Genomic DNA, 25237 nt, shown 5'->3' on the forward strand with positions numbered 1-25237 from the left:
GATCGAGCCCAAGTCTCCTGTATTAGCAGGAGGACTCCTTACCACTGAGCGACCAGGGAAGCCCTGGTCGCGTCTTTTTTAAGTTTTGTTTCTCTTTGGGGAGTTTTACTTATGTGCCTACAGAGGTTTATCAGAGATGGGGACCATCCAGAGAGACTCCAGGTGCCTGAGAACAGATTGTCATGTCACAATTTGTCCTCCTCCTAAAGGCCTGGTCGGGGGAAGAGCAGAGCGGCTTGTCATGGGTGGTGGGATGAAGGCAGAGGCCCTCAGGCTTCTTGATTTGCCTCCCTTTCCCCATCGAGCTGCTGCCAGCCCTCACCTCCTCATGCTGAAGAGCAGCAACAGCAGCCCCATTCGTTGTTATGAGTATGTTCCAGTCATTGCACAAAACTCTCTTGGGGCATCCCCTCATTTAAAGGCGCTGCTCTTATTCCCCTTTTACAGATGCAAACATTGATGTTTGTAGAGATTAAGGTTAGGGAGGCGATGGACCCATGCTAAACCCAGAACTGCTGCCTCCTACTTCTATATTCTTAACCACAGTCATAGACTGAGCTGCTTCAGGGCTTCCATGGGGCGGTGGGGGAAGGGGTGAGTCTGGGCAACATCAGAGATGTGTAGAAGTCACATGCTTCCAGAATCATCTAGTCAAGCACTATCATTTTGCAGATGGGAAAACGGAAGCAGCCAGTGGTTAAAGTTCCATGTTCAAGACCACACAGTAAGTTAATGATGGAGTCAGGGTGTGAACCCATGATGCCCTTGGTCTAGTGCCCTCTGTGTTAGACCCATCTTGCTAAGTTCCAAGCCCATCTCCCTCCAGCCTTCTCTCTTACCCAGGATGCTTCGTGGGAGCTGGCTCAGCTCTCCTGGGGCATGCAGAGTCAAGTTCTAGGGTGTCCCCTCCTGTGGGAAGCTTTCTTCTGTCCCCCTCAACCTCTTAATGATGAATGTTCTTCAGCTCCGTCCTCATTTACCATTTCATGAATGTCCACATATTTATAAATCCCATTTATGATTCACATCTATCTTCATTGGTGAGTAAGGCAGGCCTGAGTTTAGATTCTGGTTGTATAGTGGCAGGGCTGCTTGTCACAAGGCCTTTGATGTGGCATTCCAGGAAGAGAGGCTGCTGGCCTTGGAAGCCCAAAAATGACATGTACTTGGCTCCCCAGCAGCACCCCTGGGTCAGTGCCAGACAAGAAGACTTTTCCGCTGGTGCAGAGTGAGGAGTGGCAATCAAGGACAATGTGGAGAGGTTGTGTGTGCACATATGTGTGCATGTGTGTTGGGTGTGAGAGAGAGAGATGGACACATAGAGACCGAAAGAGACAGAGACAGAAAGAGGAGACAGGCGTGACAGTGGTGGGGCAGGGCTGCTGCTGTTTATGATGCCCCATTCATTTCAGAGAGTTCAATGAGTGGCCCTTTGTGCTCACCTTACTTTGAAGGGTTGATTTACTTTATAAAACAATGATAAAAGAAGACACTTTTAATATTTTATCGATACGCGTGTTTGTCACCTCTCCCAGTCTCCCAGCATTTCCTTATTAGTGTTTTATGGGTGAGGGGAGCCACGTCTGGGAGACCATACTCAGGGGCATCTTCTTACCCAACAAAGGATCCTCTTTCCTGAGTCGGAAGCTCATTTTCCAAAGAAGCCTAACTCCCTGTTGGATGGTTCTTTGGACTAGAGGAGTCCTTATATATTGAACTGCAGATTGGCTTCCTCTGCTGCTGCGGCTGCTAAGTCGCTTCAGTCGTGTCCGACTCTGTGCGACCCCATAGACGGCAGCCCACCAGGCTCCCCCGTCCCTGGGATTCTCCAGGCAAGAACACTGGAGTGGGTTGCCATGTCCTTCTCCAATGCATGAAAGTGAAAAGTGAAAGTGAAGTCACTCAGTCGTGTCCAACTCTTAGCGACCCCATGGACTGCAGCCTACCAGGCTCCTCCATCCATGGAATTTTCCAGGCAAGAGTACTGGAGTGAGGTGCCATTGCGGACTAGAGAAGTCCTTATATATTGAACTGCAGATTCGCTTCCTCTAATATCTGTCAGTTAGCCCTAAGTCTACCCTGTGGAGCAACACCAGCCCCTCTTCAAATATCTGGAGGACTCCATGTGGGAGAGAGATTGTTGTCAATAGAACTAGGACCAATAGGTCATGTTAAAGAGGGGCAAATGGAGGTCCATCTCCAGTTTCTTCTCCCATATCTTCTATTTTATGGCTCCTGATAATTAAAATCACAACAATGACAGGTAATATGCAATGTGTGTTTATTTTGTGCAAGGCACTGTTCTAGGCATTTTACAGTATATGGATTCATTCAACCCTTACAGCCAACCTCAAAGGCAGAACAGAACCCTCATTAGCGCCATTTTACAGATGGGAACTGAGAACTATGGACAAAAGTTCCTTAACATTGTACAAGAGGTAGTAAACAATAAAACCATACCAATGAAAAAGAAATCAGATCAGATCAGATCAGTCGCTCAGTTGTGTCTGACTCTTTGCGACCCCATGAATCGCAGCACGCCAGGCCTCCCTGTCCATCACCAACTCCCAGAGTTCACTCAGACTCACGTCCATCAAGTCAGTGATGCCATCCAGCCATCTCACCCTCTGTCATCCCCTTCTCCTTTTGCCCCCAATCCCTCCCAGCATCAGAGTCTTTTCCAATGAGTCAACTCTTTGCATGAGGTGGCCAAAGTACTGGAGTTTCAGCTTGAGCATCATTCCTTCCAAAGAAATCCCAGGGCTGATCTCCTTCAGAATGGACTGGTTGGATCTCCTTGCAGTCCAAGGGACTCTCAAGAGTCTTCTCCAACACCACAGTTCAAAGGCATCAATTCTTTGGCGCTCAGCCTTCTTCACAGTCCAACTCTCACATCCATACATGACCACAGGAAAAACCATAGCCTTGACTAGACGAACTTCTGTTGGCAAAGTAATGTCTCTGCTTTTGAATATGCTATCCAGGTAGGTCATAACTTTCCTTCCAAGGAGTAAGCGTCTTTTAATTTCATGGCTGCAGTCACCATCTGCAGTGATCTTGGAGCCCAGAAAAATAAAATCTGACACTGTTTCCACTGTTTCCCAATCTTTCCCATGAAGTGATGGGGCCGGATGCCATGATCTTCGTTTTCTGAATGTTGAGCTTTAAGCCAACTTTTTCACTCTCCTCTTTCACTTTCATCAAGAGGCTTTTGAGTTCCTCTTCACTTTCTGCCCTAAGGGTGATGTCATCTGCATATCTGAGGTTATTGATATTTCTCCCGGCAATCTTGATTCCAGCTTGTGTTTCTTCCAGTCCAGAGTTTCTCATGATGTACTCTGCATATAAGTTAAATAAACAGGGTGACAATGTACAGCCTTGACGTACTCCTTTTCCTATTTGGAACCAGTCTGTTGTTCCATGTCCAGTTCTAACTGTTGCTTCCTGACTTGCATACAAATTTCTCAAGAGGCAGATCAGGTGGTCTGGTATTCCAAAGAATAGCAAGAAGAGATAAGAAAGCCTTCTTCAGTGATCAATCCAAAGAAATAGAGGAAAACAACAGAATGGGAAAGACTAGAGATCTCTTCAAGAAAATCAGAGATACCAAGGGAACATTTCACGCAAAGATGGGCTCGATAAAGGACAGAAATGGTATGGACATAAGAGAAGCAGAAGATATTAAGAAGAGATGGCAAGAATACACAGAAGAACTGTACAAAATAGATCTTCACAACCCAGATAATCACGATGGTGTGATCACTGACCTAGAGCCAGACATCCTTAGTGGGTGGCTTAGAAAGCATCTAGTGGGCCTTAGAAAGCATCACTATGAACAAAGCTAGTGGAGATGATGGAATTCCAGTTGAGCTATTCCAAATCCTGAAAGATGATGCTGTGAAAGTGCTGCACTCAATATGCCAGCAAATTTGGAAAACTCAGCAGTGGCCACAGGACTGGAAAAGGTCAGTTTTCATTCCAATCCCAAAGAAAGGCAATGCCAAAGAATGCTCAAACTACCTCACAATTGCACTCATCTCACACGCTAGTAAAGTAATGCTTAAAATTCTCCAAGCCAGGCTTCAGCAATATGTGAACCGTGAACTTCCTGATGTTCAAGCTGGTTTTAGAAAAGGCAGAGGAACGAGAGATCAAATTGCCAACATCCGCTGGATCGTGGAAAAAGCAAGAGAGTTCCAGAAAAAGAAATGCAAGACGGCAAAGTGGTTGTCTGAGGAGGCTTTACAAATAGCAAAGAAAAGAAGAGAAGCAAAAGACAAGTGAGAAAGGGAAAGATGTACCCAACTGGATGCAGAGTTCCAAAGAAGAGCAAGGAGAGATAAGAAGGCCTTCTTAAATGAACAATGCAAAGAAGTAGAGGAAAACAGTAGAATGGGAAAGACTAGAGATCTCTTCCCCAAAATTAGAGATACCAAAGGAACATTTCATGCAAGAATGGGCACAATAGCGAGGACAGAAGCCACCTACCAGAAGCAGAAGAGATTAAGAAGAGGTGGCAAGAATACATAGAAAAACTATATGAAAAAGGTCTTAATGACCTGAATAACCATGATGGTGTGGTCACTTACCTAGAGCCAGACATACTGGAATGTGAAGTCAAGTGGGCCTTAGGAAGCATTACTACAAATAAAGCTACTGAAGGTGATGAAATTCCAGCTGAGCCATTTAAAACTCCTAAAAGATGATGCTGTTCCAATGCTGCACTCAATATGCCAGCACATTTAGAAAACTCAGCAGTGGCCACAAGACTGGAAAAGGTCAGTTTTCATTCCAGTCCCAAAGAAGGGCAATCCAAAAGAAAGTTCAAGTTTCTTATAATTGCACTCATTTCACATGCTAGCTAGGTTATGCCCAAAATTCTTTAAGCTAGGCTACAATAGTATATGAACTGAGAACTTCCAGACGTACAAGCTGGGTTTAGGAAAGGCAGAGGACACAGAGACCAAATTGCCAACATTCGTGGAGAAAGCATGGGAATTCCAGAAAAATGTCTACTTCTGCTTCATTAAATATGCTAAAGGCTTTGACTGTGTGGATCATAACAAAGGAAAATTCTTAAAGAGATGGGAATACCAGACCAACTTATCTGCCTCTTGAGAAACCTGTGTGTGGGTCAAGAAGCAACAGTTAGAACTGGACATGGAACAGTGGACTGGTTCAAAATTGGGAAAAGAGTACGTCACGGTTGTATATTGTCACCCTGCTTATTTATCTTATGTGCAGAGTACATCATGCGAAATGCTGGACTGATGAATCACAAGCTGGAATCAAGACTGCTGGGAGAAATATCAGCAACCTCAGACATTCAGATGATACCACTCTAATGGCAGAAAATGAAGAGGAACTGAACAACCTCTTGATGAAGGTGAAAGAGGACAGGGAAAAAACTTGAAACTCAACTTTAAAAAACGATGATCATGGCATCTGGTCCCATCACTTCATGGCACATAGAAGGGGGGAAATGGAAGCAGTGACAGATTTTATTTTCTTGGACTCCAAAATCACTGCAAACAGTGACTGCAACCATGAAATTAAAAGATGTTTGCTCCTTGGAAGGAAAGCTATGACAAACTTGTGCTGTGCTATCCTTAGATGCTCTGTCATGGGGTTGTATGTTGACTCTTTGCAACCCTGTGGACTGTAGCCTGCCAGGCTCCTCTGTCCATGGGGATTCTGCAGCCAAGAATACTAGAGTGGGTTGCCATTCCCTCCTCCAGGGGATCTTCTCAACCCAGGGATCAAATCCAGGTCTCCTGCATTGCTGGTGGATTCTTTACCATCTAAGCCAACAGGGAAGTCCAACAATTCTGGAGTTGGTAGCCTATCCCTTCTCCTGGGGATCTTCCTGACCCAGGAATTGAACTGGGGTCTCCTGCATTTCAGGCAGATTCTTTACCAGCTGAGCTACCAGGGAAGCCCATGGCAAACCTAGAGAGCATATTAGAAAGAAGAGACATCACTTTACCAACAAAGATCTGTATAATCAAAGCTATGGTTTTTCCGGTAGTCATTTATGTATGTGAGAGTTGGACTGTAAAGAAGGCTGAGTGCCAAAGAACTGATGCTTCTGAATTGTGGTGCTGGAGAAGACTCTTGAGAGTCCCTATGGTCTACAAAGAGATCAAAGTAGTCAATCCTGAAGGAAATCAACCGTGAATATTCATTGGAAAGTCTGATGCTAAAGCTCCAATACTTGACAACTTGATGCAAAGAGCTGACTCATTGAAAATGACCCTGATGCTGTGAAAAATTGAAGGTGAAAGGAAAAGGATGTGGTGAGGATGAGATAGTTAGATAGCATCACTGACTTAATGGACATGAATCTGAGCAAACTCTGGGAGATAGTGAAGGACAGAGGAGCCTGGTGTGCTACAGTCCGTGAAGCTGCAAAGAGTCAAACATGACTTAGCGACTGAACAACAGCATATGAAAAACTGAGACATAGAGAAGTTAAGTAACTTACCCACGGGCCCACTGCCAGGAAGCGGTGGGGCTGTGATAGACACCTGTACTGTCTGATTCCAGAGGTTGTGCTTTGAATTACTAAACTGTTAGCCAGTACTTTGACCACTAGACATCTTTGCTCACCTCTCTCTTCTACCCATCACTGTCAAAGTTATTAAAATATGATGTCAAAACTGCATCTGAAAGTACTGTAGATCGCTACGTCTAAAGTGAGAGGACCATTCTCTTGGTTGCCTATCATACAGCTATTAAGGCAACTGAGATCAATGTAAGGGGTTTGGCAGCAACATCACACCCTGGGCTCTACCTCAACTTGCATTTAACTCAAATAACACTTGCCCTTTTTTAAAAAACCAGGTCACCCCAATCTGTGATTTCTTTTATTTTGACCGTGCTGGGTTTTTGTTGCTAAGCATGGGTTCTCTCTAGTTGAGGCTACTCTCTAGTTTCAGGGCAAGGGCTTCTCTCATTGTGGAATGTGGGCTCTAGGGGCTTGCACTTCAGTGGTGTGGCGCACAAGCTTCGTTGCCCCTTGGCATGTGAAATTTTCCCAGATCAGGAATCGACCTCGTGTCCCCTGCGTATTCTTAACCCCTGGACCACCAGAGAAATTCCCAATGTGTGACTTTTGCAATTGACTTTTGAATGTTAAGAGTAGTATTTGGTATATTTATTCTTGTCAAATCTTTTTCCACAACTCAGTAAAAAACTAAAATGGATTTGCATGTGGACATAGCATATAATAATTTGATGGTTTAGAGTGATAGGATGTAATAAGAATTTTTTTATTTTCAAATTTATTTCATTTATGGTTGTCATGATGTTATTGTATGAGAGATAAAAACTGGTCGTGGGAAAAATTGACTTTTTAGTTTTGGCCCATCCTTTCAACTTGTTCAAAGCTTTGTAACACGTGCCCATCAGAATCCATCTCCCGAACAGAGTGGCCGTCCTGTCCAGCTGACCAGCATGTGCACCTGGAGGTCCAACCTATTTCCTTCCAAGTCTCTGGTGTCTCAACAGTCAGTCCCAGCAGGAAGGGATAAATCCGCACTGCATGCAGTTCAATCAAGAAACTTCCTGTCTTGAGTTCATATACGCTCAGTAGCAATGTGTCAATAGCGTAGAAGATTACAAGTTGGAGCCCATTGCCAGCTACGAGCTGGTTGTCAGGTTCTGGTTAGAATGAACAGAGTCCACCTCTGAACATTGCAGCAGACACTTGTTGAGAACCTGTTATGTTGTGGGCTAAACAGATGCATAAATGCAGTCCTCATCCTCAGCCATGTGCCATCGGTGGTCTGGTCTTGTCTCTGAAGCACCTCCATGAGTCAGCAGTCTTGGTCCTGGAGATGTTAGTAGACAGCCCCAGGAAGTGCCTCACCTTGGGTGCCGTCATCATGACCAAGAGAGACATCTTTTCCAGGAGTGCGTTGTATCACACTCCATTCCTGAATATCCTGTCTGAAACTCCACCTTTTCCAGGGAACCTCTCATCTTAACTAAAAGGAAAATACTACAGAGTGGTGGGGGTGGGGAGGGTTCTCTCTTTCATGACATTTCTTTGTAGGAAAACCTTCCATGGCTCCAGGAGCTCCCAGCCCAAGCCTGACCTCTCCAGCTGCCACTCGAGCTGGGATGCTCTGGCCCCAGCCGGCTGACTCAGCATTAATTCCTCCTCCAGTGTCTCAGGCACGCAGCCTCTGCCTTGTCCCTGGACACTCCACAATTTCCCCCATCATTCTTGCTCAGATTGCACCCTTTCTTGGAATGCCACCTCTCTTCTTCCACCAGCTGAATCTTGCCTGACCTGTCCTCCAAGATCCCGGTCAAGTTCTCCATCTCCCTGAAAACTTCCCTGAAGTCTCCAGCTCTCACAGTCCCCATTTCTGTGGAGAGAGAGCGAGTTATAGTCTCTACCACACAGTTCAGCACTGCTTTATGTACGTTCTCAATCTTATCTGATGGATATTCTTGTTTCACCAATGACGTGGCAGCACTTTTATTATGGGACCCATGGATTTTATTCCTGCTGGGCTGGGTGAGTGTAGATGGTATAAATATGTGCTGGCTTTTTTTTTTTTCTCTCCTTTAAAAATGTATTTATTTGACTGTACTGGGTCTTAGTTGCAACATGCAGGATCTTCGCTGTGTCATGTGGGATTTTTCGCTGCAGTGCACAGACTCTCTAGTTGCAGTACTTGGGCTCAGGAGTTGGGGCACTCGGGCTTAGTGGCTCCAAGGCATATGGGATCTTAGTTCCTTGACTAGGGATTGAAGCTAAGTCCCCTGAATTACAAGGTGGATTCTTAACCACTGGGCCACCAGGGTAGTCCCTGTGCTGGGTTTTCTTCTTTTTATTGTTGTTGTTGCTTTATCCCAGGGTAAAGCAATCATGTTTTCTGATCTTATCAGTCACACCCCATCACTGTTCCCCATGAACGTCTCCCTTCTAACCCAAGGGGACTGACTCTTCACTTTCCGTAATCCTGCCATAAACCACAGCACTGGTGGTGGTGTTTGCTTGTCTGGGCAGCTCCCCCATATGAGTTTCAAGCTTTCCCAGGGGCTCCTCCATTCTGTCCCGCTCTGCTGGGGTCTTTGGTCAGACAAGAGGCATTGGTAAATGATCATTGCTTTGCTCAGCTCAGGGCGCCCCACAGCCATGAGCTGCTTTTTCTCTGGGACTCCTACAGGGGAGGTGTTGAATCACACGCAGTCTATAAAGATGTCTTTTTTCACCATCAGGTTGAAACTGGAGTGGGACTCTGAGGCCGACCTCCATGCCGCTCACCAGCAAAGGGACTGTGAACTGTGAGTAGCTTTGATTGGCATTTTCTAAGCTAACTCAATAAGGTTATGGGTTAAAGACCAGCCCTGAACCTGATCTTCCACAACCATGCCTTGTGCGAGGGACGCGCTCGACAATGAGCCGGTCAGGACGTGAAATATGGTGGACCTGTAATTAGATGAGGCCTGAATGTGACGAAGAGGCCCTGTAACAGGACATCCTATTTAATTAGATTGTATTGATTGTGCATTACGGTGGGTCTGATGTGTTCTGTGAGTCATGAGTGTTGGAGAGGGAGATTCTGGAGTTTGCAAGGCCAGGCCAGACCCCAGCCACTATGGTGTGCGAGCTAAGTGTGGGAGGCTGTGAGAGGAGGAACCGGGCGAAGTTCAGAGCTCGCACTTGCTTTTATGTCTGGTTGTTTCTAGAGAGACACAAGGGAGGAAAAAGGAAATACTGCTGGTCGCTTCCCTCTGGTCAGCCTAGGAACCACTGCACCTTATATGTGTGTGTATTTGCTCATCAGACTCTCCCACTTGGCAGAAGTCTTCTAATCCGTAGGCCCTGGCCTTTGTCCAGTCTGCTCAGTGGAACTTTCTTTGGTAATCCAGCTAGAGGTGGTTTCTCCATCTTCTGGGTTTCTTTGCCTTATCTGTCTGCTGGGCATCTCTCTGCCCGCACAGTGCCCTCATGAGGCTGAGCTTCTGGAGACTGGTCTGGGATCCCCTCCTCCTTATTTCCAGCTGTGCCCTCCATCCCGGCCCTGTTCAGGCAGTGTCAGCTGGAAGGGCCTGTGGCTGGGCAACCTCCCCCACTCTGCTTCGGGGGCTCCCGGGGCCCCAGCGGCCGCGACTTTGATAGTACATTGGCTCCCAACCAGTCCATGGAATTATAAATGATTAACCGTTATCAGCGCACATCTTTACCTCTGTGTAAAAATAGATTGACTGTAATGAGTATTTGAATAAATCATAAGAATGGCCACCCCGCGATCGTCTAACATCCTGCCGATGGCTGCCCGGTGACTGAGCAGGGCGCCGGCCCTCCGCCTAATGGCCTGCGAGGCCGTGCCGGTGCCTCCGTGATTGACGGGTGCGGCTCCCAGGGCACCCCCTCTCAAGCCCGCAGGCCCGGGGGTGGGAAAGGGTGCCTCCCTCCCTCCTGTTCCAGGAAAACCTACCTCAGAGATGGAGCCGAGGGGGCGGGAGGGGGGAGCCAGGGTAGGATGATAATAACCTTTGTGAGAATCGATGTCTGCTCGCGGCAGAGGTTAGAGGGACCCCATAAGTCAAGTCAAGTGTGAGAGGAGCAAGCCGAGCGTGAACTTCGTGAGAGCCAGCAAGTAGGGGAACTAGGTCTGCACACATTCTGCCTGGATCCGTGAGGTCAGCTGGTGCCCAGCCTGCAACCACCCAGCCTCTGGGGAGCGCCCTCTCGGGGACAATCTGGGACCTGCCCAGAGGATGGAGGCAGAGCGGGAATCTGCAGGTCCCAGGATGCTGAAATGGGATGATTCAAAGGGTCTTTCAGGGAGCAGGGTTTTTGCTCAGGCTGCCCCATGCAGGGGAGCCTGCAGAGAAGGGAAAGGTCTCAAAGTCTGAAGTGAGGGCTGGATTTGAAAAGGAAAAGTCAAACATAATTTGGGTGGTGTTCCAGTTCCTAGGGCTATGTAACAAACCACCCCAAGACTTAGTGACTTAACAACATTTATTGAGTTCATTTATTCTGTGAGTCAAGAGTCCCAACAGGGCACGAGGGTGGGGGGTACTGTCTCTGGTCAACAGGCCTGGGGTCTCCTCGGGGGCAGAAGCTGAATGCTGGAATCATCGGAAGGCTCGTTCGCTTGTCACTCTGCGGGTGGATACCAACTGTCAGCCGAGGTGTTAGCTGACATCAGACCCATGTGCCCTCTCCCTGTGGCCTGGACATCCTCATAACATGGGTGCCCTGAGGGAGCATCCCCCGAGAGGAGCCAGGAGCTGGGCGGGGCTGCCTGCTATCACTTCCACACGTTCCTCTGTTTGGGGCAGACACAAAGGCTCACCTGGGTTTAAAGAAGGGGACGTGGACACCCCCTAATCCCGTCTCAAAGGAGGAATAGGCACAGCACGTTCAATGAAGAATGTGTTGGGGGGTGGTAATATGTCATTGCAGCTGTCTTTGGCGAGGACACGCCCACAGCTAGTGTTCATCAGGTATGGCAAAGCACAGCCTCCTGAGGCAAGCTACAGAAAGCCCTGCTTTCAAGAATCAAACTGTCTCTTAACTCACACAATGTCTGTGTTTGAAGCCCCCCTGGAAGGCTAGGCTCCTCCCCCTGGCAGGATTCCCTGAGGACATGTTGGTGTTGAGGCTCTGCAGCTGGTAGAAACCTCTACCCAATGGTCCTTCTCAGCAAGAGGGGCTCCAGTTTGCAGCCCACAGCTTGAAATGCCAGGTCTGGAGAGGGACTTAGACCTGTGACACAGACGCCACAAGCCTTGAGCCCTTCATTCCCTGGGGTGTAGCTCCTTCCCCCACCCCTGACTCCAGGGCTTTCCAAGCTGGAGACTCAGCTTTGGCCAAAGATTGGATGACGAGGTCGATCCCTGGATGGGGCTCAGGGCAGGCCACAGTCTGCTTCGTCCCCACACCTTCATACACTCACTCACACACACAACACTCTCACTCGCTCACACACACACAACATTCACACACAGTCACTCACACACACTCACACTCACAAACATAACACTCTCACACACATTCACTCACACATACACACACACAACACACACACACACACATAGACACACTATACCCTGTGGGAGGCAGAACCCTTGAGGCCCAAACTCCCTGTCCTTTGTCATTTTCCTGAGCCAGTTGCAGCCAAGTTTTGAAAGAGGATCTGAGTCCTCTGGATGCCCTGTCCTGACTTAAGGGGATACAACCAGAACTCAAGCAGCTGAAGAGTTGAGGGAGAACCAGTTTGTTTTTCCAAAGATACGGGAATGGCTAGTGACAAAAGGGAGGGGGTAGAGAAGAGAGGGGGCAAAGGGGCATGACTTTGATGAAAAGGTTTGGAGGGAGCGTCTGAAGTCTTCCACAAGTTGGCTAAATATTAATATTAATAACCATGTTAGTTGAGCACTTACTATGTGCTAGAACTCTGATCAGCATGTGATGGGCATGTTCTCCTTAAAAACCTCTACTGCTTTATGAGACACTGTTATTATCTCAGTAGTACCTACAGAAAGAGGGCAGAGGTCCAGACACCAGAGAGGAACCCTAGTCAGGGATACAGTAAGTTAGCCACAGACCTGAAATCAAACTTAAGACTCTATTCTAAAGCCTTAATCACTTTATCCTGAGGCTCCGAGAAACCCAGTTTACTCTCCCGTAAAAGGGGGAAGTCTGATGACCTCATCTCCAACATCACCCTCAGTTCTTCCTTACCTTCCAAACGTGCAGAAAAGATTCTGGAAACTGGCTTTGTTGTTGTTCAGTCACTAAGTTGTGTCCAACTGTTTGTGACCCCATGGACTGCAGCATACCAGGCTTCCCTGTCCTTCACCATCTCCTCAATGAGTTTGCTCAAACTCATGTCCATTGAGGCGATGATGCCATCTAACCATTTCATCCTCTGTCACCTGCTTCTTCCCCTGCCCTCGATCTTCCCCAGCATCAGGGTCTTTTCCAATGAGTTGGCTCTTTCCATCAGGTAGCCAAAATTTTAGAGCTTCAGCTTCACCATCAGTCCTTTCAATGACTATTCAGGATTGATTTCCTTTAAGACTGATTTGTTTGATCTCATTGCAGTCCAAGGAACTCTCAAGAGTCTTCTCCAGCACCACAATTTGAAAACATCAATTCTTTGGTGCTCAGCCTTCTTTATGGTCCAGTTCTCACATCTGTACATGACTACTGGAAAAACCATAGCTTTGACTATAGGGACCTTTGTTGGAAAGCAATGTCTCTGTTTTTTTTAATATGCTTTCTATGTTTGTCATAGCTTTTCTTCCAAGGAGCAAGTGTCTTTTAATTTCATGGGAACTGGCTTCAGTTCAGTTCAGTTGCTCAGTCGTGTCCGACTCTTTGCATCTCCATGGACTGCAGCATGCCAGGCTTCCCTGTCCATGACCGACTCCCGGAGCTTGCTCAAACTCATGTCCATCGACTTGGTGATGCCATCCAACCATCTTATCCTCTGTCGTCCCCTTATCCTCCTGCCTTCAATCTTTCACAGCATCAGGGTCTTTTCAATGAGTCAGTTCTTCACATCAGGTGGCCAAAGTACTGGAGTTTCAGCTTCAGCATCATTCCCTCCAAAGAAATCCCAGGGCTGATCTCCTTCAGAATGGACTGGTTGGATCTCCTTGCAGTCCAGGGGACTCTCAAGAGTCTTCTCCAACACCACAGTTCAAAAGCATCAATTCTTCGGTGCTTAGCCTTCTTCACAGTCCAACTCTCACATCCATACATGACTACTGGAAAAACCATAGCTTTGATTAGACAAACCTTTGTTGATAAAATAATGTCTCTGCCTTTTAATATGCTGTCTAGGTCATAGCTTTTCTTTCAAAGGGCAAGCAGCTTTTAATTTCACGGCTGCAGTCATCATCTGCAGTGATTTTGGAGCGCAAGAAAATAAAGTCTGTCACTGTTTCCATTGTTCTCCATCTATTTGCCATGGAGTGATGGGACCGGATGCCATGATTTTAGTTTTTTGAATGTTGAATTTTAGGCCAGTTTTTTTACTCTCCTCCTTCACCTTCATCAAGAGGCTCTTCAGTTCCTCTTCACTTTCTGCCATAAGGGTGGTGTCATCTGCATATCTGAGGTTATTGATATTTCTCCCAGCAATCTTGATTCCAGCTTGTGCTGCATCCAGGCCAGCATTTCTCATGATGTACTCTGCATATTGTACTCTGCATGATGTACTCAGTTATTATTAACTTAATAATAAATGGAATAAATGGATGACTGGATGAATGAATAAATAAGCAAGGTACTGTTCCTGGCCACAAGGAACTTACGGTCTGGGAGGGAGACAGATGTAATAAAACTGTAATATAAGACAAAATACAGGGGCCCTGAGAAGCATATGATTAATTCCTACATCAGTGCCCAGCAGGGTCGATTCAGAAAGTACCTCTGTGTATTGGGCAGACCAGTCCCTCAACATTGATTAAAAAGATCTTGATTCTAGCTTGTGCTTCATCCAGTCCCGCATTTCACATGATGTACTCTGCATATAAGTTAAATAACCAGGGTGGCAGTATACGGCCTTGACGTCCTCCTTTCCCAATTTGGAACCAGTCTGTTGTTCCATGTGCAGTTCTAACTGTTGCTTCTTGACCTGCATACAGATTTCTCAGGAGGCTGGCCAGGTGGTCTGGTGTTCCCATCTCTTGAAGAATTTTCCACAGTTTGTTGTGATTTGCACAAAGGGTTTAGCATAGTCAATAAAGCAGAAGTAGATGTTTTTCTGGAACTCTCTTGCTTTTTCGATGATCCAGCAGATGTTGGCAATTTGATCTCTGGTTCCTCTGCCTTTTCTAAATCCAGCTTGAATATCTGGAAGTTCTTGGTTCACGTTCTGTTGAGGCCTCACTTGGAGAATTTTGAGCATTACTTTGCTACTGTGTGAGATGAGTGCAATTGTGTGGCAGTTTGAACATTCTTTGGCATTGCCTTTCTTTGGGATTGGAATGAAAACTGAACTGGCTTAGACATCTCTAAAGCAGAGACTGACTCTGTGGGCATGGGTCTGTGTGAAAGCATGGAATGATTTCCTCTTCTCTCCTTTCTCCTTTCATGAAACTTGAGTCAGGAAACCAATGTTTAATTTGGGCAGGTGAAGGAAACAGATAAGAACCTAAAAGACCATTTGTATTTTCAAGGCCTCAATTTGGGGGTGGAGCATCGGGTGTGAAGCCCAAAGCTGGGGTTCAAGTTTAAGCCCTATGACTTAGAACCTCTGTGATTCTGGACACATCTCTTTGGTCTTTAGATTCTTCATCTCTGGAATGGAAATGGGATTGTACACGCGTCCCAGGGCGGCTTGGGGACTAAATGAAATTCAGCACATACGAGCTTTAGGGCCATTCCTGGCACACATTAGATACCCTGTAATGGTTCAGCCATCCCCTCCCCACAGTACATAGGGAAAAAAGTGGAGTTGGAAAGACTGTTCCTTTCCATCGCTTCTGACGGAAATGGTCAAGCATCTTCCCTTTAACTGTACTCTCCATAAAAGTTCACTCATAAACTATTGATATTTTAATAATACACATTAGCATCCTGCCCTTTGACAGATGAATATTGAATGAGCAATAAAGAAGCAAAAGAGTAACCAGGTATGTGGCTATGGGGAAGCTGTTCTCAGAGGAAAGGCTCCTCTCTGGGGAACTTGTGACTGGCTTCTGTCTTTCTAGTGACCCCTAGGAAACAGCTCTCAGAAAGAGCTCAGAATCTGGCCCAGCCCAGCCCAGTCTGAGCAGAATTTGCCCTTGGTTTTCTTTCTCTTGGCTGGAGGGGACTTGGGAAAAGAGAAAAAGTTCATTAAAGAGATGCTGAAGGTCTGGACTTTGCACCCTTGTGTGAAATTCCTGGAATCTCTCCTCTCTCTTTGAGGAAGGTGCTGGCTTCTTCCCCACTTACGGTGTTCAGTTCAGTTCAGTTCAGTCGCTAGTGTCCTGCTCTATAAATGAAGAGTCTTCAAATAATGTGCCCACAAGAAATCAGGCTGTCCTCTGCCCACCAAGTCTTTATGGGCACCTGTGCTCGGGGCGTGTGTCTGAAGGTTTACAAGACAGAACATCCTGCCTTTGCCACTTGGCTCCAGCCCCGCCGCCAACAGCCTCCGGTTTTCCATGGCCTCCATCTGGGCTGGGAGTCCTTGAGTGTGCAGAGAACAGTGACAGGGGCCTCTTCGTTGGTCCGGCTTAATTGGTGTGATTTAATGGCGTTGGTGGCGGATTCAGATTTATACGGCTTTCTGAGCTGCAAATCTGCTTTCTAAATGTAGAATTTTTGTGGAGTGGTAAAAAATAATGGCTGTTCTGTGATTCCTGCCTCCCGAGCTAGGAGATTGCAATTTACATTATGCAAATAGACATTATGCAATCAAGGCACTTTAGCAGGAATCTGACGACAGAGAGGCCGCTGATGAGCTACGAGGTCTGCAGCCCCAACTGGAAGGGTCCTGGAAGAGCAGAGATGGAGTGGGGAGGGTGTGTGGTGGGTAGAGGGGACCGGGTCTGTTCCACTGGCCCAAGGAGGCACTGTGGAGCCAGGCCCAGAGATGAACGCTTTCGGGGGGCTGCCCAAGCGACTCTCTCAATTAATGGCTTTGTTTAATCATACCCCCTGTCCAGAGGAGTATTGTCTTACGGATAATTTCGTTTGCCTAACGAGATTTTGCTAATTAAATCTCCTTTCAGTTGGTGTGACTATGCCTGCAGGAGACAGGGCTATCTGGAGTCTTCTCCATAAACCTTTCTGGAGAGGAGCTGGGAAGAGGGACAGAGGGAGGGGAGAAAAGGAAGGGAAGGAGGGTAAACTTCCCTGCTGCGAGCAGGCCTGGAGAAGCTTCCAGTAGGGTTTGGAAGTACAAAGTGGCTGCCACCACCCACCTGGCCTTTCTCTCCTATTCTCTTTGTCCAGCCTGAAGGATTTCCCTGCTGTCTGCTTCCTCTGTGGCTCCTGTCACCTCCACCATTATCCTTTCTCAAGTTCTTCCCGATCCTCAGGAGCTTCTGTGAGCCTTCTAGGCACTGATTCTAGCAGCTCTAGCTGCGGTTGGTGATGGTGGCGATGTGGGAACCTTCCCCTGGTCTCTGCTGTTAGCCAGCCAGCCTGGCTCTTCAGAGAGGAAGATTGGCCAAACTGGCCATTTCTCTAGGGATAACTGAATGAATCAAAGAGGAGAAAACCTTGTCAAATTCATGTTTGACAGAGCCAGCCAGAATATGAAGGAGCCTAGCTCTGGGCCTGCAACACCTGGAGCTTAATAAATGCTGTTGTGAGCCTGTGCCCATGTCACACTTGTGCCCCCACATCCCCAGGGATTCTTTACTGTCTGCGGCTTCCTGGGCCTGGCTGGCCATGGGCCACACAACTCAGCTCTGTCTACCTGCCAGCTTTCTCTCCTGCTCGCCTTGCAGCTCCCTCCTCCCCATTACTTACAGACACTCCTACTCCTGGTGCCCAGAATGCCAGGTTGTTCGGTTTCCCCAAAATACTCTGCGTAACTTCGCACCTCGGTGCCTCTGCACTTGCTGCTCCCTCCATCTGTAATCTCCTCGGCCTGGATAGACTTGCTCCTCCTGCAATGCCCAGCTTACGCATCTCCTCTCTGACTACCGTTGACGGGGCTTCCTGCCTTTCCTGAAAGGGTGCTGTCTTTCCACATCCTGTATATTGTCACAGGACCTCAAACAAGGTATCTGTCTGTCTAACCAAGTTAGGAACTGAATCTTATTCTTCTCCTGATCCCAGTACCTAGAATCATGCCTGGCCACAGTAGGCCCCTATAGTTTTGGATGAATGGAAAAACGAATGAATGAGCCAAGGGGAAGAGGGTGGAGTGATGGAGAGGTTTTCTCCATTAAGTCTTCCAAACCCCAGGATGAGTGATGGTAGTGCAGCGACAGGAGACTGACTTCTGTAGAGGCTTTGCAGAGTTACTTGCTCATCCATTACCTTTGGTTCCGGGATGGGAAGGTCCTAATTCCCTCTGTGTGCCAGACCCTGCACATCAGCAGGGTACATCAGCATCTCTTGTCGTACATTTTGACATGGATCTTGTGAGATGGATATTATTTTTGTAGAGGGCACTGAGGCTTATCTGTCCTCATCAGAGAGTAAGGCAGTGCTTGCCTGTAACTGGCTGAATGGCAGGGCCCCAGCAGGCTCTAGGTAGGTGAAAGCTCCTATGCTTCCCAGCCTTCCCTCCCCATCTATCCAGCTAGCGAGCCATCCAACCAGCCCATGCATCTACCCATCCAATCCATCATCCATCCATCCATTCATTCATCCATCCATCCATCTATTCATCCACCCATACATTCATCTCTCCATCCACCCATCAATCCATCCATTCATCCATCCATCCATCCATCCATCCATCTATTCATCCATCCATCCATCCATTCATTCATCCATCCATCCATCCATTCATTCATCCATCCATCCATTCATCCATCCATCCATCCATCCATTCATCCATTCATCCACCCATACATTCATCTCTCCATCCACCCATCTATCCATCCATTCATCCATCCATCCATCCATCCATCTATTCATCCATTCATCCACCCATCCATTCATCTATCCATCCATCCATCTATCCATCTATTCATCCATCCATCTATTCATCCATCTTTCCATCCATCCATCCATCCATCCATTCATCCATCTTTCCATCCATTCATCCATGAACTCATCCACCCATCCATCCATCCATCCATCCATCCATCCATCCATCTCTCCATCCCATCCCATCCCATCCCATCCCATCCCGTCTATCCATCCTGACTATAACCTAAGCTGCCCTGGATGGGCACACCCTGGGCTCTCCCCGTGCTGGAATTCCTGGGTTGTTGCACTGGGAGAACCTGTGTGTGTGCTGGGAGACGGGTGAAGCTGAAGCCCCACAGGCAGCCTCCGGCTGCTGGCTCTGGTCTGTTGCCTAGCTAGGAGTGGGGCTGTAAGGATAAAGGAGTCTGCAGGCCATGCTGGGAAACATGAGGGCAGTTGAGGAGAAATGGCTCATATCTTCCTATGTGATAAGGGTATATGCCTCTTGCTTGTATGTGTGCAGACTGTAGGGTGTTCATGTGTGTGTGGGACGGGGGGCAGTGTTTGAAGATAGTGCTTTATGTTTTCCTCTGTTTCTGAGTTTCAGTGCTTTGCTTTTTGCCCTGATGTTTTCCGCTTGGTGCCAATGTTCTGTCTCTTCATCGAGGCTTCCAGTCATCTTAACATCCCACCATGTTATCTATGCTCTGAGTCTGAAGGGTTTCTTGGTACATAATAGGTGCTCAACAAATACTCCATGATGCACTGAATGAGTGAATGAGTCAGCAAGCATGCCCTTTGCTATCAGGAAGTCTTGAATGTGAGCCCTAGTTCTGTTCTTTAGGTAGCTGGGATCTTGGGATTTAATTTTCTCATCCAGAAAGCAAAAATACTAATAGTGCCTATTCTATCTTTCTCTAAGTGTCGTTGGTGGAAGATTACAAGAGATACATGAAAGTGTTTTATAAACTATAAAGCACTATGCAAGTATAGGAGGTTATTATTATAATGGTTATTATGTTTGAAGTGATCATTGTGTTTGAAAATTAAGGATTCTGTTTTCAGGAATGTAAAATCACCCAGACCTTGTTGGAACTCTTGAGACGTAGGAGCAAGCATCACAGGAACTGATTCCACACTGGCCCGACTATGGGACCTTTCGGGGCTGGGGTGGGAGAATGGGTCTGGTGAAGATGGCGCAGGCAGATCTTCATTTGTGCTACGTGTCCCCCGTGTGGACCCACACACACGATCTCTCTTGAGTCTCAGCTGCTGCCAGGCTTTCTACGTTCATTATTTTTGCGTATGCTGTTCCCTCTGCTAGGTAAACTCTTCTTTTCTCCTCTGGTCTTTTGAGACTGTCATGCCAAGTTGCTTCCCTGTCCCTGGGCTCTCAGGTTACCAAGTTTACCTCCCTGAAGGCATTTATCATGTGGACCCGGGACTGTGAAGTCTGCCTCCTGGGACACAACACGTACCTCCAGGGCAGGTGTCAGGTGTTACTCATGTCTGTAGTTCCAGAGGTAGGGGATGGATGGATGGATGAGTGGATGGATGGATGGATGGATGGGTGGGCGGGCAGGTGGAAGGATGGATGGGTGGTTGGATGGATGGAAGGGTGGGTGGATGGATTGATGGGTGGGTGGGCAGGTGGATGGATGGATGGATGGATGAGTGGGTGGATGGATGGATGGATGGGTGGGTAGGTGAAAGGTGAAGGAGTGCTCGGGGGTTGGTAGAGGCACAGAATTTGAACTTTTGAAGCACTCTAAGCTGCAGGGGAAGGTAAGGAAGAAGCAGCTTCAGAGAAATTAGCACTGCTGTGTAAATAACCCCCAAATCTCTGAGAGTTCCCACCCACTCTCAGGCCCAAAGGGTCAAGTAGGCTGATCTTCCCTGGGGTCCCTGGAGTCCTAAATCCCATGCAGGTTGGTGACTGGCCAGCAGCCAGGCGAGCAGTGAGGCGTTAGTGTTGGGGCTGAGTCTCGAGGAGCGAGGCACCGGCCTGTCATGGTTCCCCAGAGATGAGCCGCCATCCATGTGGGGAGGCAGGTGCTGCCTACCGCCATCCCCAGCACCCCCAGATCCTGTCTGTCGGTGAAGTCAGTCCCAGCTGGTGAAGAATCTGCTGGAAGCCCTCCCAGGACCCTGGCTCCGGCGCCTTCTCCCTGTGTTTGGAGGCATCTTGTCTCCACCTTGCTCTGGCCTCTCCTCCATGCCCTTCCACTCCCAGCACTGCTCCTTCCAGAGCCCCCAGGCAGCCGCAGCCAAGTGCCAGGGGGCTGGGAGGCTTTTCATTACCGAATGCACTGAACCTATTTGTGAGTGTTTTGCAAAGTGTTTAATACAAGGTGTTCCCTCAATTAAATTAGTGCAAACATCTGTGTCCCACATCCACCTCCATTTGCATTCTGTGCCATTTATTACAGCGGGAAATGGGAAGGCACCTTAGGAATACTTAGGACTGAATTAGGCTAGCTTGGGGTGGGTGTTGGGGTGGGCGTCTCAGGGTGCCTGTGAGGTTGGTCCATAAGGCGGACCCATCTCCAGGCCGGAACTGGTGGAGGAGCCGCTTTCTGGGGCAGGGGGCCACGCAGGGGATGTGTCTGATTTGGGGACCACCCGGCCTTGTGGGGGAGGCTGGATGAGTTTAATTAATGCCCCTGATGCAGGTGGTGCTAGTGGTAAAGAACCCGTCTGCCAATGAAGGAGACATGAGACAGGGTTTTGATCCCTGGGTCGGGAAGATCCCCTATAGGAGGAAATAGCAATCCACTCCAGTATTCTTGCCTGGAGAATTCCATGGACACAGGAGTTTCACAGGCTACAATCCATGGGATACCAAGGAGTAGGACACGACTGAAGTGACTTAGCATGATCCCCAACTGTCCAAGTATTAGTACCTGCAGAAGCAGGAGGAATTCACTGCGGATGCTTTATAACTAAACTCATTAAAAGAAAACGAAAACAACTGTATCACATTCAAGTGACCCACCTGGGTTTCGCCCTGGAGGAGACATTTCCTGCTGGAAGGTGGGCTTTTTCATCACGGAACTGCTCAGCCTTGGTGACTTGGCCGAGTGTGGGTGGTGGCACTGCTCCGCATACCGCGTGACCCCCAGGACTGTAGAGGACTTTGGGAGTCCTGCCGTTAACCCGACCCAGGAGGCACTGAAGAACAGCTTCTGCTCAGTGCGCTTACCTGTCGTAACCCTCCCCCCAGCCCTCTGAGACGGGGCCTCAGGACAGATCAGAAAGCCGGGCTTAATCAGACAGAGTGAGCAACACACTCAGCATTGGTCCATAGCTAAAGAGGAGCGGAGGGGATGTGAACTCAGGTCTACACGACCCCGGAGAGGATGTATGTACTTCCTGCCACATTAGGACATCTCTTGGGAATGAAGCAGCTGACTTTGGGTCAGGGACCTTGCCCCATCCCCAGATGTCGTGGCCAGGACACCCTGGCTGGGCTGTGCAGAGGCCCCTGGCCCTAGCTTGCCTGCCTGCCTCTGTTTATTGTTCAGTCGCTAAGTCGTGTCAGACTCTTTGTGACCCCATGAACTGCAGCACTCCAGGCTTCCCTGTTCTTAACTATCTCCCAGAGTTTGCTCAAACTCATGTGCATTGAGTCGGTGATGCCATCCAACCATCTCATCCTCTGTTGCCCCCTGCTCCTTTTACCTTCAATCTTTTGTTATAACTGATGAACCTGCATTGCCACATCATCACTTGGAGTCTGTAGTTAGCGACAGGGTTCACTCTATTCTGTGGATTTGGATAAATGTGTAATGGACAAGCAGTCATGACTATCAGTTCAGTTCAGTCACTCAGTCATGTCTGACTCTTTGTGACCCCATGGACTGTTTCCTGTCCATCACCAACTTCCAGAGCTTGCTCCAACTCACGTCTACCAAGTCAGTGATGCCATTCAACCATCTCATCCTCTGTCATCCCTTTCTCCTCCTGCTTTCAATCTTTCCCAGCAACAGGGTTTTTTCCAAGGAGTCAGTTCTTCACATCAGATGACCAAAATATTGGAGCTTCAGCTTCAGCATGAGTCATTCCAATGACTAGTCAGTGTTGATTTCCTTTCACATTGACTGGTTTGATCTTCCTGTTGTCCAAGGGACTCTCAAGAGCCTTCAGGTGGCATAAACTGGGATGCCCAGGGGCTTCAATGGTCACTTATCTTAGAGAAGGGATTCCTGGTTTTTGCGTGGTGGGGCAGGGAGGAAAAGGAGAGGAAGTGAGGAAGAGGCTCATGAGTTGCTCAAGGACTTAGAGATCGCTGAATTCTTTGGAACTAAATAGGAAAACTGAGGCTCAAAGGAGGCATCCCCTGCCTAAGGCCACTGAGGGTTTAGTGGGAGAGGCTGGACTGGAAACTAGGGTTCTCACCTCCTGGCAGGGTAGTGATGTCAGGGCCTCGGGAGGCTGCAGGGGTTCTGTAGGATGTGCTGGCATTCTAGATACAAAGTGTGTAAGTCAAAGCTGGAGAAGGAACCAGGGTGAGAAGGGGATGGATGGCTGCTGTGGACTCGTCTACTAAGGATGCTTCTGGACACCTTTAATGAAGAACCTCCCAGGTCCTAGAGGGCTACTGGCCAAGTCTGACCTACAGCGGGTCTGCACCAGCATCTAGAGTTCTACCTGGGGATGTCCAGGGGCTGTAGAACCTGGGGAGCCTGGAGGAGTCCAGAGACCTTGGACTGTGCACCCACGGTGTCCAGCTCACCTCCCCCTTCCCCATCTGCCCAGGGTGCCATGGACTCAAACTCCAGTCCCCTCTCTCTCTTCCTCCCCAACAAGCCAGGACCAGGTCTTAGCCTTAGTTTCCCCATCTGTTAAAGAAAAAGAAAACCTCATCTTACAAAATATTTGGGAAAATCAAAGGAAATAGGAGGCATGCTTGACCCTACTTCTGGAAGCAGAGCTCTGTTGTTTTCCGTTCTTCTCCATGGCTCAGCTCTACTTTCCCCTCTAGACTCTGAACTGGATACAAGGGGCCAAGGGCTCTATAAAGCCAAGGGTGGGCAGCCCCTATCTCAGCTCCTCCCCCTCCCTCTTCTCTCCCCTCCCTCCCTCCCTCTCTCTCTCATCAGAAGACTTTAATAAATGCATCTCAGCATGTGGTCCTTCCTGGGGCTTTATAAGAATGAATTGCTTATCCCGGCCTACAGTACTTCCTAGAAATGACAATCTACAATCAACACACATTTATTAAGCACCACTGTGTGTGGTACCCAGTTCTAGGCCTGGCAGGGTCAGCCTGGGAGTGATCCCTGGGCTTCCTGTCTCCTCCCAAGGGCCCCGATGACCGTTGCTTTCTTTGGCTTTGCCAGATCCCAAGACAATCCGCCATTGCTAACAGGACTGGGGATTTTGGTACCCTTACCTGCCTCTCGACTTCTGTACAAGGTCGTCTCTGCCTTGAAGTGCCCTCCATCCCATCCCCCTCATTTACCTGGTTAGAGCTCAGGCTCTCCATGATCAGTAGGTCTGTGACCTCATCTCAGCTAGGGTTTATCCTCCTTGAGCTCCTGGTGCACACTGGGCATCTCTCTGAGACTACTGTTGTTGTCGTTTAGTCGCTCAGTCATGTACGACTCTTTCGACCCCATGGACTGTAGCCTGCCAGGCTCCTCTGTTCATGGGATTTTCCAGGCAAGAATACTGGAGTGGGTTGCCATTTCCTTCTCCAGGGGATCTTCCCGAACCAGGCATCCAACTTACATCTCCTGCTTTACAGGAAGATTCTCTACCACTGAGCCACCTGGGAAGTCTTCTGTGACTATTAATCACATCGTATTTTCATTATGCTTCTACTAGGGATGCTGGGCTCTTTAAGAGGAAAGCTACTGTATGCAGCACCCTAGGACTCGTTCGTTCTACTCGTTCTACCTCGCCGCAGGCCAGGTCCTGCTCAATTCATCCCTCAGAGCAGAGAATGCCTGTTATTAGAATGCCTTCCCCTCCTGTTAGCCTCTGGTTCTCAGGAAGTGCTTATTTTGTTGGGGGAACCACTGGCAGGCTCGAAGGGAGGCTGTCATGGCAGCACGCCTGGCTCTCTAGTTTCCAGGGTGTTTGGTCTGAGAGCATGTCCCTGTCCCTTTTATATTCAATTCTATAAGTATTCTCTCCCTTTCACCGGCCTCAGGATATGGGATCTCCAGATGGAGCTGAGAATGGCAGAGAAGAATGCGCCCATTGATTTATTGCCCCTGTGTCTTTGCCACGGACATTTCCTCTTCCTGAAAAGTCCTCCCTGCTCAGCCAAAGCCTGCCCTTCCTCCCCAGTCCCGCACCACCTCTTCCAGAGCCCTGAGGGGAACGCAAGCAGTGTCTCCCTTCCCAAGAGCCTGGTGACTCTGAACAGAGTCTGCCTGCATCCTGGGTGTACCTGTCTGTCCTTTTCCATGGAGATATGTCAGAACAGGGCACATAGCTGATGCAGTAAGCCCTCACTCCACGTGGCATGGCGCCTGGCACATTCTGAATTTATTGCACATGTTTGCCAAATGAACAGGATTACTCCTGGTCTGTCTCAGAGAGGGGGATGTCTGGGTTCTCCCTACATCCTCTTGCTTTGACTTTTCTACCCCACGATTCTAAAGGAGCTGGAGGCTCATTTGTCACCAAGTTCTGGAAACTGGAGGCTCCAGCCAGCAAAAGAAA

The 25237-nt window shown here is 48.3% G+C and overlaps 1 protein-coding gene across 4 annotated transcripts in view; it reads left to right on the plus strand.

Moving 5' to 3' along the window:
• Window positions 1–25237, plus strand: part of PKNOX2 (PBX/knotted 1 homeobox 2) — a 298217-nt gene that overhangs the window by 77524 nt on the left and 195456 nt on the right. For all 4 annotated transcript variants that reach the window (XM_005226807.5, XM_059883037.1, XM_059883036.1 and 1 more), the window contains exon 2: window positions 9235–9300. The gene's annotated coding sequence lies outside the window, so the exon portion shown is untranslated. The remainder of the gene's footprint in view (window positions 1–9234; window positions 9301–25237) is intronic.

This window comes from Bos taurus, chromosome 29 (assembly GCF_002263795.3).
Source record: "Bos taurus isolate L1 Dominette 01449 registration number 42190680 breed Hereford chromosome 29, ARS-UCD2.0, whole genome shotgun sequence".
Classification (NCBI taxonomy): Eukaryota; Metazoa; Chordata; class Mammalia; order Artiodactyla; family Bovidae; genus Bos; species Bos taurus.